At 39.6% G+C, this 22,304-nt stretch overlaps 1 long non-coding RNA gene across 1 annotated transcript in view; it reads right to left on the reverse strand.

The window, feature by feature from the left end:
* The window catches only part of LOC143267794 (uncharacterized), a 36,752-nt gene that overhangs the window by 9,905 nt on the left and 4,543 nt on the right, over positions 1 to 22,304 (reverse strand). The window contains exons 2-4 of the long non-coding RNA XR_013043299.1: positions 13,040 to 13,126; positions 8,956 to 9,011; positions 7,640 to 7,710 (exon numbers count right to left, since the gene is read on the reverse strand). This is a non-coding gene — a long non-coding RNA (uncharacterized LOC143267794). The remainder of the gene's footprint in view (positions 1 to 7,639; positions 7,711 to 8,955; positions 9,012 to 13,039; positions 13,127 to 22,304) is intronic.

Raw genomic sequence — 22,304 nt, forward strand, 5'->3', positions numbered from 1 at the left:
GATGGTTATTCTCTTCTTTGCCTATTGGCAAAGATTGAGAAGGAAATCACACTGATTCTAGCCACCCCAACAGCTATCAAGGGGCCTGAAAGCAGATCCTGGGTTCATCACTGTGGAGACCAGCCTTAGAGACTAACGAATAATGAGGAGGCTCCCAATAGGCAGATGCTCTTGTGAGCCCGTCAAGAGGTTCTGATGGACTCTGATTTGGATCTTTAAGAACTGTTCTCTGTTCTGGGTTCTCTTGGTTCCCTGTCTAGCACCTATAATGCTAACAGTGTTTGCCTTTACTTCTCCCTAACATCCCTTTCCAGACACCATCAAGGACGTTCTTTCCTCACTACACCGGCTGGTACGCAAATTAAACTGGTGATATACTGTTGGCATCTTTTACACAGGCCCACTGGAGGGGGGCCTGATGACCCCATTCAGCAGGAAAAGCCAGATCAGCTGTCACCCCAGTCCCATAAGGGTAGACAGTGTTTCCTCTTCAGAGGTGGGGGGGTGTTAAGAACAGAAGGAAGAAATTGGCTAGGCAGCTCAGGGTGAAATGATCCTAAAGGAGAAAAAAAAAATGCCAGGTAGTGGTGGCACAGGTCTTTAATCCTAGTACTTGGGAGGCAAAGGCAGATGGATCTCTGAGTTCAAGACCAGCCTGATGTACAGAGTGAGAGTTCCAGGGCAGCCAGGACTACAGAGAGAAACCCTCTCTAAAACAACAACAACAACAACAACAACAAAACAACAACAACAAAAAAAAAACAGCAACAACAAGATCCTAAAGAAAACTATTTCATTTCTTCTGTAAAAGCCAAAAATGTCCCTGGGCTTCTTGGCAGCCTTATCCTTGCTAAGGAACAGACATGCCAAAAGCGTTTGGGGGCAGGCGAGATCTCTGATCTGATTTCCAAATCATTCTAGGGTTACCTTTTCAGAGAGGACAATAATAATGTACCAATAAAGGGCTGTTGCTGTGGATATCACTCTATATAAATAAAACACTGATGGCCAGTGACCAGGCAGGAAGTATAGGCGGGACAAAGAGAGAGGAGAATTGGGGAAACAGGAAGAAGGAGGGAGAGACACTACAGCCACTGCCAGGACAAGCAGCATGTAAAGATGCCAGTAAGCCACCAGCCATGTGGCAAGGTATAGGTTTATAAAAATGGGTCAATTTAAGATATAAGAACAGTTAGCAAGAAGCCTGCCACGGCCATACAGTTTATAAGTAATATAAGTGTCCGAGTGATTATTTTATACGTGGATTGTGGGACTGCGGGGCTTGGTGGAACCCTGAGAGAAGCCCTCCAGCAACAGGCTCTTAAGACAAAACTCCTTCTGGTCTGGAGAACAGAATTTCTGGCCAGGATGAAAACTTCATATTCCAGTTAGATCAGGACACTTGCTTGGTGAAGGAACCATGGCTAAGAAGGTGGGCTTGCCTCAAACCATACTTTAGCCATCACTTATAATAGCAATAATTTACTGTTACTAGTGATTTCAAACAGTCAATACTTGTTGGCTAACTGAGGAAAAATATATAATAAAAAGGTGGAAAGTATGAAAAAATGCTATTAAAGGTAGTTTAAGAGCAAACACTTATATTTCCTAAACTCTTAGCTTCCCCTTGGTGATGATGATCCAATCTCAACAGATTGTGAATTTGAGCTCCCGCCAATGGGATGAAACACCTACATTAGGGATAAACAGACAGAAGCCGTCTTGGTCAAGTGTGCCTGCTATACTGGGTTGGGTCTTGAAACACATTTCAGAAAAAGCATTGTCTTGTAGAGGATTATGGAAGACACTTAAAACACCGAAAAGAAACATGCAGGAAATGTGGAACACCATGGAAAGACTAAACCTTCTAATGATGGCCATAGATGAGGGAGAAGATTTCCAAGTCAATGGCACAGACCACATCTCAGCTGACAATGTTACCTCCAAGAATCAAAGACCATCTAACAAAACCAGGCTTAAGAAACCCTATTTTGGACAGTTGGTAGGGATGTGCAAGAGACTCCCAAAATATGGCAGGTTATTGTTATTGTCTTTTATTGACCTTCAAAGGTGGAAGGTAAATCCTGTTGCTAAAAACACCAAGTGCTTCAGACACAGGGCTTAGAGGCTTCTGATCTGGAATTAACCTGAATGCCCCTACCCCAGGACTAGCTTTCATGATACCACAAGTCACCATAAAAACTTCCAAAGGAGAGAAGCAACCTACGGTCCTACCCAGCTATGATGCCTATGAATCACATCAGTGACCAGCACAGCCAATAACCTTAAGGGTGGTAGTAGTGGCACATAGAGTTAGTGACAATAAATAACAGCTGTGTGATGCACTTTAGATCTGCTTAACAAGAGGGAAACCATTCCTGGCACTGGAAACAGCCAACTACCTCTGGCTAGTGAAGTGATGAATCTTGGATGAGAACCTATAACTTCCACTTTACTGAAGTAGCACAATTCCTAACTACATTCTAAATATTTGTCTTTATACTTACAGATAAGTAGTCCTAATTCCTCCTCAAGGAAACTTCTCTTTACAACAGACAGAAACCACCACACTAAAAGTACAACTAATCAAAATAAAGAGTTGTGGAGCCCAGTCTCAACTGATACATCTTCAACACAATTCCTGCACCCAAGACTCAGGGATCACTGAGGAAGAGGGGCAGGAAAGAAGAGTATGACAGGCAAAGGAATGAGGAGGTGGCTATGAGATTGTTTCTCCTAGGAAGCTACACCCATCAAGTTTCACCAACATGACTGCCTAAACATGAGACGAACAAGACCAAAAACAACAGACACATCAAAGTGGATGGGGAAAGCCCATGAAACCTCAGCCTTACACAAAGAAGTACAAGCAACTAAGGAAAGCCGAGAGGGGGAGAAATTCTCTTCTCCAGAGAGGAGCACACCACCTGATCCTCTGATACGAACTGATCAGCTCTGCAAACACATACACAAGGAGCATTTTACAGGCTGAGAGGTTGTGCTTGGGTATTTGAGAAAATATGTATGACTATATGTTCATCTACCTACACAAGGAGCATTTTACAGGCTGAGAGGTTGTGCTTGGGTATTTGAGAAAATATGTATGACTATATGTTCATCTACCTATGCAGCAACAATTAATGAAAAAGAGGCCATGAATTTGAAAAAGAGCAAGGTATATGGGTAGATTGGAGAAAGGAATGGGAAGAGAAAATGATGTAATTGTATTATAATCTGTAAAAGTAAAAAACAATTTTAAGAAGTTTTCTTAAAAAAAAAAAAAAGAATTGCCTCACTGAGCTTTAAAAAAAATACCAAAATGTTGTTTTTTTGAAGTTACACACATATACAAATATACACACATACACACAACTTTTAAATTGTTGAGTTGTGCTATATTGTTTAACTCATAGATATACAAAGTTACTACTCAACAGGCAAACGCAAATTGCAATTGAAATTATTACCTGACATTAGAATAAATTAATTTTAAAATATAAAACATAAAATCCCACAAGTGTTGGTGAGAAAATGTTGAAAAGGGTATCCATGCATACTATTATTGAGAATGCATATTAATATATTCTTTTTGGAATATACTTTTAATTTTCCAAAAAGAAAGAAAACAGGGTGTATAATGCTGATAACTCTTGCCTTTACTTCTCCCTCACATCTTTTTCCAGACACATCTTTTCTTTCCTCCATGTGAGTTATGCGAATAAACCACTGATGCAATTTTGTATTCTTTTAGATAGATCACCTGAAGGAATACTCCTAACTGCCACACCTGACACCCCATTCAGCTTGAAGAAGCCAGAAGGGCCATTGCCCCAATTCTCTAGTGTTGGTTTGGGTTACATTCTCAGAGGGGAGAATGATGAGAACAGGAAGTAGAAACATTTTCTGGGCAAGGACCCCAAAAGCAGCAATTCTAGAAACATCCTTGGCTCTCTGGACAGCAATGCCAGAAGGAAGCTCTGATCTCTTATTCCCCCTCATTGACCACATCTGTCTGAAGGCTATAAGTGAAGAGAATGACTAGAATTCCAGTTCAGACACTGATGACTTCTGATGGAACTGGATTTCTAAATTTGATAAAAAAAAATAAGCATATACATATGTACACATATATAGTCTATCATTTTAGCCCATCTCATAAATTATTTTAGGGTTACTTTACTATGGGGGGAAATGGCATGATAGGAAAATCCAATTAAGGGAAAACTAGCTCTTTCTGGTCAAGAGGATAGAATCCCTGACCAAGATTGAACTCTTCGGTAGGGCAGGGTCAATGACTTGGCTAAGGGACCACCTCTCAAGAAGGCAGGGCTACTCCTAAGAAGATGAGGTTACTTTAAGCCATGCTAAGGAGATGGGCAGACTAATTATCCCTTTAATGAGATAATGTGTAGTTGGTTGTTTTACTCTTTTGGCTCTTTGCTTTTTGGGGGGGCGGGGGGAGGCACCACACAGTTCCCAAATAAATACAAAGAAGTTTATTCTTACTTATGAATGCTCAGCCTTAGCTTGGCTTGTTTCTAGCCAGCTTTTCTTAAATTATCCCATCTACCTTCTACCTCTGGGCTTTTATCTTTCTCTACTCTATATGCCTTTCTTTTCTTCTTACTCTGTGGCTTGCTGTATAGCTGGGTGGCTGGCCCCTCATGTTCTCTTCTCCTCCTTTTCTCATTCCTTGATCTTCTTCTCCTGGATTTCTCCTATTTATTCTCTCTGCCTGCCAGCCCCACCTATCATTTCCCCCGCCTTGCTATTGGCCATTCAGCTCATTATTAGACCAATCAGGTGTTTCAGACAGGCAAAGTAACACAGCTTCACAGAGTTTTTGTTTTGTTTTGTTTTGTTTTTTAAAGCAACATAAAAGAATGCAGCACATCTTTGCATCATTAAATAAATATTCCACAGCATAAACAAATGTAACACATCTTCAACTAATATTCTACAACAATAATGTTCTTTTATTTCTCAGAATTCCTGATCCTTAACTAAGTAGCTCGCAGGGCCAGAGGCATGCAACTTTACAAGTGAGCCCACTTCTCTGAATTACCCAGAAAAATGTAAGTCTTTCCCTTTCTTTTTTCTATCTCTGTTGTAAGCATGCTTTCCCTGACACTGGCTTTCCCGCTCTTTCTCTAAAGCACCCCTCCCCACCATGAAGCTGTCTGCCATCGTGTGGCTGACCTCCATGTCAGCTTGACTCAAACAACCCAGCTTGGCTTCCCTTTCCATACTGCTCCAGGCAGGTGCTGAGACATACAGCTTGCCTGCTGGAAATTTTCTGTGAAACCCTAATAAAATTGTCCTTGAGCTTCAAGAGAAGGAAAAATATGAAAATAGAAATACCATACGACCCAGCCATCCCAATTCTAGGTAAATTTCCAACACCCTTGTATAGTAGAAAAGTCATTTGCTTCCTCTTGTTCATGCAACATCACAATAGACAAAGTATGAGAACAGCCTAAGTGCACATCCACAAAAAAATGGAACAAAAAATATGGAGTGAGTATTCACCGGATAGGCTATTGTTTGCCTTAAAGGGGAATGGAGTCCTGTCATTTGTACAAGTGTGGATAAAGCTGGAGAGCACTATGTTATTGGACACAAACCTGATGCATGCAATTCGGGATGTGGAATTTGGATGAAGTCACAGATTAAAAAAAAGTACAAGGGTGGTTACCAAAGCCTGAAGAGGAAGATGTTGGTCAAAGTTACAAAGTTTCATTAGGGAAATGAATTCTACTGATCTACTGCACAGCATGTAATAATTATTAGTAATAATGCACTGTATATTAGTATACACTAGTATACTAATATATATCATTAGTAATAATGCACTGTATATTCAAAATTGCTAAAATATAAGCATGCAAGGCAATAATGTGCTAACTGTCCTGGTTTGATCATTCCACAATACAGATGTCTATAAAAATACCACACTTACATCATTACACTCATAATTTATTGTTTATGAATTTAAAATTAAAATACTTAGTTGTTTAGATCCAAGTACTTGATGAACTGAACTAGGGGATGAAGTTCTTACTTTATTGTTATTGATCTCTGAAGGCTTCTATTAAAAATTACTAAGATGCTAAACACAAGATGAACTGAAAAATTTGGAAGTCTTTTCTGCTATGTTGGCTACCATACACCATCTTAGAGCTTATCTAGGAACTGGTATTTTAAACAACCTGAGATTTTAGATGCCTGAATTTGTTTTATCTTGATTTAAATTTGTTTACCCAATAAATAATTATCAAATATTCACTGCATATTACAAAATCTACAGGCACATGTACTGATGAATGGTACACAGTGTCCCTTTCAAGACTGTTTTATATTTCCCCACACAGATAGACTTCCTACAAAATGAACTGTTTATCTGTGAGATCTACCTTCTTTGTAACATGCTTACCAATGCTATTTGCCAAATAAAATGTGAACACAACATTGATACCTTACGTTTTCTACTTCTAAAATTTCACAGATTTATCAGCAATTCAAGACAACTTCCTGTGCACCGTAGTACAGCATTTGAAACATTCAGCACAATGCCATTCGACAGAATATCAAATTTTAGTATTTCTTAATAGAAGATTTCAGAGAACAATAACAACAAACAAACAAATTAAAAAAAAAAAACAAGCAAACCAAAAGAGCCACCTACCAGTTCAGTTCATCAAATAATTAGATCTAAACAATGCAGTATTTTCATTATAAATTCAGAAATAATAACAGTATGTATACAAAGTATGTGTGATGTGTTTATATTAGCATGTGTCAAGGAATGATCAAATCATGCTAATTAGCATTTCTGCACATTGTAGACCTATATTTAGCAAATTTGAGTGAGGGGAGGGAGGCTCACCAACAGGACCATTCTCCTTCAATGGAAGTTCCTCTGTTAGAATGAAGCCCATCTTAAATGGCAGAATCAGCTTTCACACCACAAGATGAACACTCGTGGGAAAGCTCCAGCAGGTTCTTCCTTTCCTTTTCTTTCTTTCAGTGTGAGACACGTACCTCAGTAAACTAACAAAAACTTAACACAGGAAAATTCTAAAGTGATTATTGAGATAATCATTTTGTATTTTACCACATAGCCAGAGATAATATACCACAGTTAGTACATGCCAAAGGTGGACAGGAATATTTGGGACCTTTAAATATGTCAAAATTCCTTGCTGTAAGTTCTGCATCACCCCAGTGTTTCTGTGATTTGCTTTTCAATGAGACAAATTTGGAGTTGGAGGGGAAAAAAATACTCTCTTTGATTTCTTAGCTAGACATTGGATTCTAAAAAGAAAGACAGACAGACAGGAAGAGAGAGAGAGAGAGAGGAAGAGAGAGGAAGAGAGAGAGAGGAAGAGAGAGAGAGAGAGAGAGGAAGAGAGAGAGAGAGAGAGAGAGAGAGAGAGAGAGAGAGAGAGAAAGAGAGAGAGAGAGAGAGAGAGAGAGAGAGAGAGAGAGAGGAAGAGAGAGAGAGAGAGAAAAGAAATAAAAGCAGGAAGAAGAGGAAGGAATGGGTAGACAGGAAGGGAAGCATGAAGGTGAAGCAGGAGAAATGGAAGAGATGAGAACTCAGCGTCATCTGTCAAGTTGAAAGCTGAACTTGACTTACCGGCATCAGCTGACAGCCATCCATGCTGGCACACATGCTCACACATGCTCATGTCTCCCAAGGAGTGAGTGCTTAGAACAGAAAGCATTTTGAGAGCTCTTTGTCTACGGAGTCCTTACATGCATCTCAATAAAAAACCAAAAACAAAACAAAGCAAAAAAACAGTTCCAAAAGTAAAGTTTGCACCATTCCATTGCAGGGGGGTGGGGGAGATAGTTAAATGAAGTTCTTAAAAGTTTTAAGGGTCACATTAACATGATTATTAAGCATTAAGGGTTCCTTCAAAAGAAGACAACATCTTCTTTTTCTAGAAAATTGTTTGTTCTTATATAACTTTAATAAAATTTGAAGCCAAAAATAGTAATTCCTAGAGTCCAGAAGCCTACTATGATTAATACATGCTTTTTGTGTTCATATAAATTCTGTATTGACTGATACCTTGAAACCCAGGCAGCCTCACTAAGAACATACACTAGAAAATACAGTAAATAAATAGTTAACCTACTAAGCTTTTCTTTTGATATTTTTGAAAATTACAGTTAGTCAAAATGGTTAAGGTTGCAAATGCTGCTTTAGTTCTTAGCAAAACTGGCTATGATACTTTTTTGTTTTTAACTAATGCAGGTTTCTTTGCCCTAAGTCCATCCATCCTCATGACAGGATCATGAGGGCTAGGAGAGCTGATCACACTTGCTCCCCGGAGGTAGGTGGGAATACAGTTCATTAACTGGGAAGACAACACATCTTCAAGAGTGTTCCACAAGTCAGTCAGCTGGCATTCACCATTGTCACCGAGTCATGGATTATAACCAGGTCAGAGAAATGCTTTACAAGTCATCAGAGAGTAATTTGAAGCAACGTACTTCAGCAAGGTAGAGTAGAAATAACATTATTATACATTTATTGCCAAAATGGCATTCTACATCATAGACTAGATAAGCTTGCAAATTTCAAAGGAAACAACTGAGATCTATTCCTCGAAGTATTTTTAGATTAATAACAAATAAATTCTGAAGTCATAAATCGAGTTTCAGTTACACATGAGAATATTAACATTTTCATGGTGTAATGTTCAGAACTTATTCTTCCATAGCCATAAATGTCATATACTCTATACATATGTTTCAGCTGCCAAAAACATTATAATTAGCTCATGCATTTTATTACCTAAGAATGTGTGAGGATGCCATTCTTGTCCTACTTTGCCTATTTCAATTCTATAACATTATTATGTTTCATGTAATTTCCAGCAGTGTGTTCATAGCTGTTAAGGATTTATAGAGTCACCTGCCAATACCGCAAAAGCAAACCCTTACCTTCCGGTTCAGCCAAGTCTGTGTTTACAAAGCACATCACCCAAAAGGCTAGGTACCTAAAATACAGTACAATGCTGAGATGTGACAAAGCTAAGAGGCCCTCACAATGACACCCATTCTTCACTTGAGATTTGTCACTGTAAATACATTTAGTAAGAAATCAACAATATTAATACTATTTTAATTCTATTATTTTTATTATCCATGATTTCCAGTTTTCATTGTAAATTCAACTTCCTACCAATAGAGAACAGATAACCAGGTTTGTCTCTCTCTCTGTATATATACATATATATTTATTTACATTATATATTTTAAACATATATGTTTGATTAAAATTTAAACATACATATTAAACATACATATGTTTAAAATTAAAGCTGACCATTCTCTGTCCCACTTCATTTCCATCTCCAGTCTACAGAAATAACTACTTTTAGATGCTTCTGGTTCCAGCCCTTCCGGTAGAATCAGATGTTAATTCTTGATTAATTTTATGCTCTATTTGCTTTCTTCTTCAATAAGCAAAGGTCTAGGTAAAGTAGCTCTATTCCATGCTCTCAAAACATGTTTATATCAATACTTTATTCATCCAGCCATCCCGCCAATAATTTTTTATTTTCCCATTCCAGGCTTTTCTACACAGCTGCACATATCAGCTAACAAAAGGTATAAAACCACTGTCCCCCGACTTTATAGTTGTGAGGGTCAAACGCAGGGCTTTGAGCATGTTTAGCAGACACTCTGCTATCACTGTGCTCTAACGTTAGCCAAAATTCCTATCTCCGTTAAGATAAAATAAACAGCATAATTAAGTGGATTACCTGTAGTCCTACATACAGCAGTTATAAGATGATTGGAACCATAAGAAAATATAAGATAAGTAGCATTGGGTAGAGAAGTGTAAAACAAAGGGTCTTGAAGATATTATAGAGTTGTCTATGCAGGCACCTGGGGGAAGTGTGTATTCTCCAAGGCTATCAACTATTGCTAAGGCATGAAGGCAGGAATTTAGGAATCTGATGCCCATATATAATGAACAAGAGGCCACAGTAAGAACAATGGCTAAGAGGAGGAGAAGGAAAAAATGAGGTCACAGGGGAGAGTGATAGCAGATCAGTAAGGCTCTTGGAAGGCCTTCGGCTTTGCTCTGAGTCATCTATGAGGTCTAGGCATGATTCTGAGTGGAGACATGACAGGATTTTTCCTATGGCTTGAAAGGCTCTCTCTAGCTGTTGAGTTTAACTCTTCTCCTACTTGGACAACATGTTAAGTAGAAAGATGACCTGGGAGAGAAGCTATTGTTATAATTTAGGGATGACTACAACAGGTGGGATGTGATGTGAGCAGTGCAGCCCTGGGAAGTGTGGGACGTTTACCCACCAACCCCACAGCTCCCCAGAGTTTTCTTGAGTGCGAGCAGCAGGAAATATTAGATAGAAGGATTTATAGCGGAGAATCTTGCGGAGATAAACAGATAGAAAATAAAGGATAGCCTCGAGAGGACCTGGAACCTATTCCAATGGGTCCTGACTGTCTCTGCCCCAGGGTTTTTATAGAGACGCCAAGGGGTGGAGCGAAAGACCTCCTCCCCCAGCACAGCCAAGTGCAGACTATCTCAGACACCTGCACTCAGGCCCATGGTCCTGATTATCCTCTATGTGGACCTGCTGGGTAAAGCCACGAGGAACCCGAGAACGGGCTTCCACAGGGAAGCTATTGCTGTTATTTAGAGCTGACTACACTAGGTGGGATAGGGGGTAGTGTAGCCATTGAGTAGGACTCATTTTCTGTATGATACACTATTTTGAAAATAGAACCAACTCTTCCTATAAGCAGCCCGGGGTGACCCGTGATGATGGTGTGCTGCTCTCTTGACCCAGAAAGCCCTACAAAATCATGCAAATCAAGAGGTTCAAATCTTCAGGTTCACTTTAAGAACACCTGTGAAACTGCCCAGGGCATCAAGGGCATGCATATTTGAAAAGCCACTAAGTATCTGAAAGATGTGTGCCTCTTGGATGGTATAATGGTGGGGTCAGTATAGGTGCATCCAGGCCAAACACTGGGGCTGGACACAGGGTTGGTAGCCAAAAAAGAGTGCTGAATTTTTGCACCACATGCTTAAACATGCAGAGAGTGCTGAACTGAAGGATTTAGATGCAGCTTCTCCAGTCAGTGAACACATCCAGGCGAACAAAGCACCAAAGATGAACCCAAGATCTTTTCTGTTGTTGTTGTTTTTTGTTTTTCGAGACAGGGTTTCTCTGTGTAGCCTTGGCTGTCCTGAATCTTGCTCTGTAGACCAGACTGGCCTTGAACTCACAGAGATCTGCCTGGGTCTGCCTCCCGAGTGCTGGGATTAAAGACATGTGCCACCACCACCCTATCATAGCAGGGTTAACCCATACATGAGCTCCCGGTGCCACACTGAGATGATCCTCATTGAAAAGGAGCAAATTGTCCCAAAGCCAGAAGAGGAGATTGCACAGAAGAAAAAGATATCCCACAAGAAACTGGAAAAACAAAGACTTAGATAGCACAGGAATAAATCCAGCAAAAAAAATAAGTGCAGATAAAAGTAAAGGTTAAAAAAAGAAAATAGAACCAACAAAATTTCTGATGAATTGAACTCAGGATGTTAAGAAGATGGTAGTGGTAAATGATAATGCAATGAATTTAGTCTCCAAATCATTATTTTATAATTTTATGTTCTCAATATTTTTCTATCAATGTATACATTTGGGAAAGAAACCAATGTCATGTCTCATTCCTTGCCAATGTAAGAGGCACACTCAAAGTCTCCCTGTCCTTACAACTACAACATAAGTATGTGACCTAGTTCCTGGCAATCAGATTCACCTACTCAAATCTCACCAATTGGTAATAACTTGAGGGGAAGGACCAGGCTCCTGTGAGCTGCATTTGGGCAAGTGTGTGGGCAATAGCGGTTCTGACAGTCCCCTTGTGTGGTCAGATGTGGTTCCTGGCACACAAGAGTAACCAGTTGGGAAGCAGAAGCCCTTTCCTCTGGTGTTCAGGAGACAGCACCAGGAGTTTTTATCAGCCCTGTTCTGCAACATGCTTTTGGGTGTTACTCTTAGGGATAGCTTTTTCCCACATCCTGCTTAGCCTTCCTAAGACGCAATTCTCCTTGTTAGCTTTACAGTATAATTTTATGAATCCCCTTCATGCTTATTAAGGTCATCTTCCATGGTTTGCACATGTCCTTGATGAATGCTAGCAACTAGAAAAAGTATCTGCATGTTATTCAGTTCATTTGTGTTACTGTAGCTGAGTGCCACATACTGGGTGATTTATAAGAAACTAACATTTATTTCTCACAGTTCCAGACATGGAGAAACCAAAGGTCAAAGTACTGTTAAGTTAGCCTCAGGCCTGTGTCTTGTTGGTATACACTCAAGAGAGGAAGAATGTTGTAGAGAAGATAGGAAACCCACCTCCATGAGTCCCTTTAATAGTGGCATTAAATATACATGAAGGTAGAGCCTTCATCATCTAAGCACCCTCAGCGGGCTCTACCTTCCAAATTGCCGCACTAGAGACTACATTTTTGTTTGCTTGCTTGCTTTTTTGAGACAGGGTATCTTATGTAACCCTGGCTGGTCTGAAACTCACTCTGTAGACCACGCTGGCCTCACGCTTACAGAGATCCACCAGCCTCTACCTCTAGAGTGCTGACATCAAAGGTGTGCTCCATAGCAAACAGCTTACATCTCTGACATATGGAACATGGAGGACAAGATCAGAATACACAGTACGTTTCCATTCCTTATCTTGTTGGATGAGAATGGTGATGAGCTTGTCTTGCTCTCATTTTTATTCCTCATCATACCATCAACCATCTAAACTTGAACTTTTGGAGAATCATGACACATTTCCATCTTAGCTCGGGTTGCTATGACCAAAGACTGGACGACAAACAAGAGGGATTTGCATCTCATGGTTCTGAAGCCTGGGGTTTTGGGGGGCTAGTTCTGAGGAGGGCATTTTTCCAAATTGTAAAGTCCAGATGTTTTGTGTCTTCAGAGGGCAGAGAGCATTCACTAAGGGCGATACTTACATTCATGAAGGTTCTACTCTCATGAGCTAATCATTTCCGGAAGGTTCCACCTCCAAACGGCACCACATTTTGATTTAGATTCTCCATCTATAAATTTGAGGGGGACACAAATGTTCAATCCATAAAAAATGACATGTATATTTGAATCTGTAATCATAACTAAGTCTTCTTTGCTTTGTCCAAGTTAATTCCAGAGGGAAAAAAAGCAATCACACTTAAGCTATCGTTTGTTATTTCAAATCAGATTAGTATTGCAAAGCAATACTACATACCTTATGCATCCTGGATTATCCATAAACCCTTCCTTATGATCTGTACTGTCAATTATTATTTCTTTTATTACTGTTGCCCACGTGCTGTGAGCGTGTCAGAGTACAGCTTTCGGAAGTCCCTTTTCTCCTCCACGGTGGCGTCTGGGAATTAATTCAGGTCATCAGCCTCGGCGGCTACGGTTTTCCCCGCTAAGCCTTCTCACTGGCTCCATTAAGTCATTGTTCAGATCACTTCAAGTACGGGAAAATGGTCAGTTCCCAGACTCGGTGTTTTTCCCAGGAATCCATTCTCCTTGGTTCGGACCAAACCTGACTGTGAACCAAGTCCTTCCCCTTCATGCTCCATTGTCTTTACCTTTGTTATAGCCACTGACTCCTGCATTTCTTGCTCCTCCCTTTTTTGTTTAATTCTCTTAACTTAAGAATATGTACTAAAATCATGTCCTTAAAAGGGCAATTGGAAAGTTTATTTCTGAAAGCTAAATAAATGTCTGTGTGTATGCCAAGCACATGTCGGGCTGCAAAAGCCAAAGATGGCTCTGAGAGGAAGTGAGCTGGGCGGGGACCTAATTTGTTTATCAAAAATTATGATTGGCTCTTGGGATCAGGAGAGATGATGTAGATGCATGGCCTCCTCGTGATCATCATGCTGAGCTATGCCCAAGAGAGGCTTGTGGATATGTGACCTTTGTTGACCTTTGTTATGATTGGTAGAAGGAAAGCTGGCTTGTGGTTTGGTGCTTTATAAAGCGTGTGCTGATGTTTAATAAATGAGTTCCTGCTCGACACCGCTCCCCACTGCGTCTGATTGTTTCTGGGTACCAGGAGGCTGGGTAACAGGCCAGTGGCATACTACCCCTCCTCAGTCAAGGTCTGCTGCGGGCGATGGGCCCAACTCTTCAGTGGGGTCAGGGGAATCCCACAAATGTCTAAATTAGTAGTTCTCAACTTTCCTAATGTTGCAACTCTTTAATACAGTTCCCCATGTTGCGGTGACCCCAACCATAAAATTATTTTGTTGCTACTTTGTAACTGTAATTTTGATACTGCTATGAATTACAATGTAAGTATCTGATATGCTGATATTATCTGATATTCTACCCTAAAGGGGGTCACTACCTACAGGTTGAAAACCATTGATCTAAAAAGACTTGTCTATTTTGCCCTTAGGTTGATTTTTATTCGGGAGAAAGAAAGTGCATTATAAATGATTTTTTTTTTATATTTTAAAATCATTATTCAATTATCTTTTAGCATCTATTTTCTGATATTCTGCAATTCGTATTCTTATGAACATGACTCCTTCATCAAGGAGGGAAGGTATATTTATTATCCCCATCTCATAAATGAGGGAAACAGGGCATAGAAAAGGGACAATTGTAAGATCACACAAATAGGCAAGAGCCAGAATCCTAGTGTGGCCAGGTTATCTCAGACAGTGATCCTGACCTGTGTTCCATCACTCCACATACGTACATGGCGTTGAAACCGGTATCGGTTCAGACCTGTACAGGGAGCCTTGAGGGGAAAGAGTATCGGGTGTTTCCAGAAATGCAACTAGAAGAAGACCAGAGACAGTGTCAGGAGAGAAGGTGTGATAGGGAGAAATAATAATGATATATCCAAATGGCCTCTAGCCTTGTGCCGCCACATTGAGCAGATACTTTCCTGTGCTAAATTGACTCAGCCTACTGGCACCTCTGTGTGACACCGTCACTTCTTGCCTTGCACAAGTCATCTCCCTCCTGGTTTTTCTGCTTCCTCTCCCAGAGCTCCTTCTTAGCCTACTTTGAAGGCTCATCCTCCAGGGCTTGGTCTCTAAATGTAGCAGCTCTTAGGCTGGCTGGCTTCTGCAGCTGTGCCTCTCTATAGCGAGGTCAGTAAATATCATCGTGTACCAAATTCCAAATATATTTCATTAGTTTATATTCTTCTCCGAGGCTCCAGGTTTATTTATATAAGTGCCTGCTCACATGAATTGGAAGCATCTCAAGATTAATAGGCCTGGAATGAAACCTCTTCTGGCTTCCTTGCTCTGCTCCCACACCTCTCAATTAGTCTCTTTCCTTTACTTCCTCCCTCCAATTCATCATCAAGTCTCATCAGTTAAGCCTACACGATATTTCTAGAATTCACCCAGCCCATAGTACTGATATTAGCCCAGCCTAAGCCCCCATCACCTGGAATCTGCACACACACTGAGGCCTCCTCATTCTTCATTTTGATTGACTGGTGCTTCCCACTTTCACCCAGCACTGGGGACACTGAAAAGGTGGTTCTCTGTATGCGGTGTCCCCACTCCTAAACGCTTCAATGGCTTACTTAATCTTTTGGAATAAAATGAAACTTCTTTCCATGACCACTAGGTACCCCAGTTTACACTGCTACTACTCATATGAGCTAAATTTAGTGTTTTAAAGGATGACTCTAGATAGTTGTGGAGAAATAGGTTGAACGTAACCAAGGAGATGGGCAAGCAAAGCCTGGCAAAATTCCAAGTGACAGTGTCGAACTGCAACAGCACAGGGAAATGGACTGAGAAAATGGGCACAGCGGGATAGACTGAGTTTTAAAAACTGACACAATTGTGCCATCATGAAAAGGCACACACAAAAGAAGAAAAGAAAATTGTGGAACGAAGTGTACATTCTGAGGCCACCATTGGCTATCCTCTTTCTTGGTTTTATTTATCTATTTTTTTTGGAGGGTCAGATACATAAGCAACTTAGCTTTGGCTTGTGGAGTTGGACCTTAAAATGAGTAACTTCATGTTGACTTGGTCTGCTTGGCTTAGTGCAAGAACTCTGTCCTTAACAATGGCAGTCCACAATAAATTTATAGATTTATAGTGTGTGTGTGTGTGTGTGTGTGTGTGTGTGTGTGTGCGCGCGCGCGCATGTGCGCTTGCGCACACGGGCATGTATAGAGGAGGAGGGGGAGAAGGAGAAGGAGGAGGGGGGAAGAGAGAGAGAGAGAGAGAGAGAGAGAGAGAGAGAGAGAGAGAGAGAGAGAGAGAGACCTGATTTTTAAACCCTAACTGCAAACATGGTCAGTGAAGGTATCACTATGGAAGAGTATGGCCAAGAGGAAGAGGGAGTGGGGTTGTGTTAGGAGAATACTATATTAGGTATTGCCAACATTTTAGAGTTTGGTCTTCTGATTCACTTTCATGTGTTTCCATCTGTCTAGAATATTCTAGTTCCAAATTTCAAGCTTTGGCAGTTTGGAAGGAAAAAATAAAAAGCTCATCTAATTGTTTTAATCCATAGTTCTTTGCTTATTGTTAAAAACTATACTTTTAAAGTCTTTTTTGATAATTGATATATACTTTCATTACAGAATAACCTGTTCCCACCCTAGTTTTTTTTATTGTTTTATAGAATTTTTATCAGTTAAGCGGAATCTCATGAGTAACTAGTAAAACCAGGTTAAACCTTAGATAAATGGATCTTTCATTTAGACTTCCCAGTCTAAGAGATGGTCCATACTATTGACAAGACATGTATAAAGTGGTCAATACAATGCATGTGGGCTATAAAAGTCCACATCTGGAAAGGATAGAAGGACTTTTTGTGAAACTCTGACTATAACTATTTACTGAAAAACCACAACAGTGCTTTTCTGAAATGAGGTAATTGACTGAGTAATCTAAAAATCCTTCTAACTCCCAAATTCTGTGATCAAAACACACACAAAAACCACCCTTCCTAGTAGAAAAGAATCTTAGCGATAATCTGTGTACGGATCATATTTTAGAAGAACATTTTGTCCTTTGTAATTTAGGGATTACTGAAGTTGATAAGTTTGCATTGATTAACACAGAATCACTCAATAGATAACTGTATAGCCTCTCTTCTACATGTTTCATTCTTTAAATAGAGAAGAAAACAGAAAGTGAGACAGGATAAGCTACTTTTACAAGACAACTGAAGGATCTGCACATTATAAATATGACCTGGGCTGGAGAGACGGCTCAGCGGTTAAGCGCATTGATCTCCAATGACACCCCAACCAGCATTTCCATGTTTATAGAGAATGCAAGCCCAGCTCCCCAGGACCACATCAGGTAGTGCACAACTGCCTGCAACTCCAGCTCCAGGAGATCTGAAGCCTCCAGCCTTTGTGAGCATCAGCACTCACATGCATATATCCACATACGCATATATAATTAAGATAATAAAAGAACACTTAAAAATAAACATGACCAGTAGCTCAATCTGAAAACATAGTCATAGCCTGGAATAAAATATTTATCCAAAGTGATGTTTGAAGAGTAGCAACACAATACTGTAAACAGATGCCATAATGAGCATCTTCCCTTTTTCTGTTCTTTGTTATATGGCAATGTCCTCTGGCTCATGACAAGCCATTTTTGACTCAGATTAGATTTAAGGTGAAAGCAGACAGCAAACAAGCAATCAAAAGTCTCATATTCAAGTTTTCAATTCCAAAAATAGGTCTTTGAAGTCTGTGTCAGTTATGCTAGGTAGGAAATCCAAGTTTCCAATTCAAGAGCAGGGTGATTAAAGCCTTACAGACAATTGTATCTTGAATGCACCTGTGTTTATATGTAACAATAAGAAGATGAGGTCATGAATTTGAGAGGGAGAGAGAATACAGGAGGAGTTGGAGGAGGGAGAGCAAGGAATGAAAATGATGTAAATTTAATACTGATCCATGTAATTCTTTTTAAAAGTTTTAAAATTTTTAAATAGAAAAAAAAATATATAAGCAGATCTTGATGGGGGAGTGATGTGTTGCCTCAATACTGTTAAACATCCTTCCCAGGCTAAGGACAGAAGCCTAAAGATGAAGAGATGGAGAGGAAGGTGAGGGGTAGTATGTTCCTTGGGTTCAGAGCATCTGAATGGTTGTCTGATCTCTGGTTGAAATACTTGTGGGGGTGTCATTGGAGACCCCAGACAGACCCCATATCCTGGAGCATAGAGGCTTGTTTCTACTTCCTTATTGGGACTTTGAGAAGTTCTAAGTCTTCCATGATGATGCGGGATAGATCCAACGAAGTGTGACCAGTGGCATGGCCGACCTGGAAAAAGCGCCCCGAGCTTGCCACCCACGCATCACTTCATGGGCCTTCCCCAGGTCACTCTTCCCTAATTTCAACCCATGGAGAACTGGAAAATCACCAAGGAGCGTCAGCTGGCGAAGAGGGCTAGATCTGGATAAGGAGATAGGCCTGTTGTATGGAATGCAGTAGCTACATTGGAACTTCAGATGAAGAATTTGTAAAGTATAATCTTTATATAGAAAATGTATATTAAAATATCACTTGTGTGTCTGGAATATACATACTTTCATTAATCAAATTTGACAACAGTAGAATGAAACCAATTTGCCAGGCTGATATATAGTTATATATTATTCTTAAGGCTTGGAAAGACCTAAAAATTGATGGCTGGAAAAATAACTACACCTACACTATATAGGGCAGCAGGTCATGTTTCAAATTAAAAATCCCTGCTCACCAGTAAATTTACTATTTACCTTCTCTGTGTGTGCTTCTGAACTTTACCTTTTTGTGGTTGGATATTTCTACCTCTAATGGCATTGTAATAGCCTGTGCTCTACAAAATGACAGGTGTGACATTACGTGAGATGTAAGTTCATACTCTGCGTTAGGGATAAACAAAAATATAGAATTGCCCAGGCTCTCTGATTGACCTTTCTAAATTACAAAAACACAAAATCATCTTAATGATGTTTTATGAGATTTGAACTCTTAACCCCACTAGTTACAAATTCTCAGAAAATACTTGACCTAACGGTCAGTATTATGACTTAAAGTGACTTCAAATCCACAGTACAAACATTGCGTAATCAACGTTTTATGTGTTGAAATGCGAGATGTTGAATGGTCACTTGCCAACGGGGTCTGTGTAGTTTGAAATTCTCATCATTTTTAAAAAATCATCTAAAGACTATCCAATTAGAAATCTTGCTAGGGTAACCAATTGGAAATCAAGGTTTAATTCTTAACATTCCATTAGGTTTATAATATACAATAAACCTTGGGGCTACTACTTTTCACTAGCCTCACAAATTAGCTTGTCTACATGTAGGCTGGAAACTGAGCCAAGAATTGAGTGTTAAAAGGAGTTAAAATGGGCTCTTAATCTGTAAGTTCTGCAGACCATACCACACCATTATTAGGAGTGAGAAAAGTTCAAGTACCAACCAGCCCTATGCTTTACAGTCCAAGAAGTTTGACAGTGAAATGGTGAGCTTGGCCATCTTTATGTTTTATTGACTGAGTGACAGCATCCAAAGTCTCTGGTATTTAAAGTTATTTCTGCTTGAGCCATCTATATTTTGAGCTCTCAATGGAGATTTGAGGATTTTTTTTTGTAACTCTGCACTGCTTAGAGGCAGGCACAAGTTATTATTTGGAGAGTTTAGTTTATCCTCAAAAGAATGTTTACTTGATGTAAAAAGGTATTTTTTTTTAATCTTTTTTTTATTTTTTATTTTTTGGGTTTTTCACGATAGGGCTTCTCTGTGTAGCCTGGCTCTCCTGAAACTTAATCAGGCTGGCCTCAAACACAGAACTCTGCCTGCTTCTGCCTCCAAAGTTCTGAATTAAAGGTGTGCTCCATCACTGCCAAGCATGGAAATATTAACTTTCTATGTGCTCTTGATTCTAGGGATTTTAGGCTGTATGTAGAGAGAGAATCTCAAAATGATATACTTATATGCAAGATATAATATATATTATATAATAATGAAATTATATAATAATGCTAAATGCATACTTACATTCATTACAAGTTTATACTAATTTAAGAAAATCAAGTTCATTCAACTAATGTTTATTGAATCCTTACTGTTGTTAAGTTCTGTTTTAACACGGTAGATAGGAGTTTGTTTACATTCTGGGGAACAGATAGATCTTTGATTTGCCTTAAATGTGCCCTTGAATTGCAAAAATATATAGTAAATAGTTTAAAATTAGTGGCTATAATTAGTTATAAGTGAAAGCAAAGGTACTTGGAAAATACTAGAAGCATCATGACATTCATTCATAAACAGAGAGATTCTAGATATCTATAGATTGAATGTAAACCGCTTGCCTGTAGCCACTTTGGTCATTTTATTAAAATTTTACTATAGATTATGCTATGCAGTTCTCACCCCTCACCAAGGAAACTTCTCATTATGACAGAGACCATTACAGAAAACCACAACCAATCAAAACGCAGTCTTGTAGAGTCTAGTCTCAAAGACTACATCTACAAATAATTCCCATATCTAAGGCTCAGGGAACACTGAGGAGGGGCAGGAGGTGGAGACTGAAAGATTGTAAGAGCCAGAGGATCAGGGAGCTTGCTGTGAAACTGTGTCTCCTAGGAATGCCAGATCTACAGCTGTAAAGCCTCACCAGCATGCATGCCTAAACAGAAGATGAACAAGGAGAACAACAATAAACATGCCAGAGTGAACAGGGGAAAGACCATGAGCAACTAAGGAATGCTAAGAATAGTGGAAATAGTCTTCCCCAGGGTAGAGCACTTGGTTATCTAATACCAAATGGTCAGCCCTGAAATCATATACATACATGTAACTTTGTACAGACTGAGCAGGTTGTGTTTAGAAATGTACATATGCACACGTAACAATGATTAATGGAGAAAAATATTTAGTCATGGATTTGAAAGAGATCAAGAAGGTTGAGCCAGCTGAACAGTTTGGGAAAGAAACTCCACATCAGAAGATGCAGAGAAAAACAAAGATTGAGCACTCATTCCCATTTGAAAATTTCTAAACACCTTTGTGCTGGTTGTCCTATGTCAACTTGACACGAGCTAGCGTCATTTTTGAAAGGAGAACATCAACTGAGAAAATGTCCCCTCTAGATTAGCCTGTGGGCTAGCCTGTGGTGCATTTTTGAGAGGGATGATGATTGATGTGGGTTAGGATTAGCTTCCTATGGGTAGGGCCACACCTAGGCAGGAGGTCATGAGTGTTATAAGAAAGCAGGCTGAGCAAGCCATGAAGAGCAACCCAATAAGCAGCACTCCTCCATGGTCTCTGCATCAGTTCCTGTCTCCAGGTTCCTGTCTGGAGCCCCTGCCTTCCCTTCCCTTAGGGACGGAGTGTGACCTGAGAGTTCTAAGATGAAAGCTGCTCTTTTCTCCATAGCTTGATATTGGTCATGGTGTTGTATCACAGCAATAGAAACCCCAAGACAATCTTCATCACCTGCTTGGAATTACCTCACATAGTTACTCAGAGGAAAGAAAGAATGCATCAAGTTTGTTCTCTCTGCTTAAATCTTTGAAATATCATCAACAGTGGTTCTCCTGTAAACTTCTCTTTACTTGCAATTTTCTCATTTGAAAGATTTTCAAGTTACTGACTTTTGCAAGAAATGGAGACCAGGCATTGCCAGTACTGTTCCTTTTCCTACAATTAGCATTTCTAATCGCGTTAGACATGCTTTCAGTATCCATGGAGGATGCCTACTCCCTACAGCTATCATGAACCATTAACTTTAATTAAAATTTACAAGTCTAATGTTGTTACATCTGCTAAAAGCATTAACTTCCATGTTAATTACCAAAATGTTAATGTTGCATTAAAATAATGTTCCCTTTTGACAGTTCATCTATACTTTAATTATTTATTTTGTTGGGGAATATGTTTTAAAAACTGGAAAGAGAAAAGACTACAAAGTCATTTTTTAAAAATTAGTACTGCTGCAAAACCAAGGCATAAATGTCATAGTTCATTGAAATCGTTTCTTCTATAGAGGACATGCCCTTTGTCTTACATGGGAACTACTTTTAGGTTCTTTCCTCGTTCAGTTCATAACGCTAGCTCTACTCCCCATGCCCTTCCCATACATCCCCGAGTGTGTATGCAGCTGCTCAGTCCTTTATCCATGCTGATCATTAAAAGATGACTTCCACTTTAAAAAAAATAGACTTCTGTGTTTTCTTTTTAAATATTTACATTATTAAAAGCATGTTTGCTTC

Source organism: Peromyscus maniculatus, chromosome 11 (genome assembly GCF_049852395.1).
Source record: "Peromyscus maniculatus bairdii isolate BWxNUB_F1_BW_parent chromosome 11, HU_Pman_BW_mat_3.1, whole genome shotgun sequence".
NCBI classification, from domain to species: Eukaryota; Metazoa; Chordata; class Mammalia; order Rodentia; family Cricetidae; genus Peromyscus; species Peromyscus maniculatus.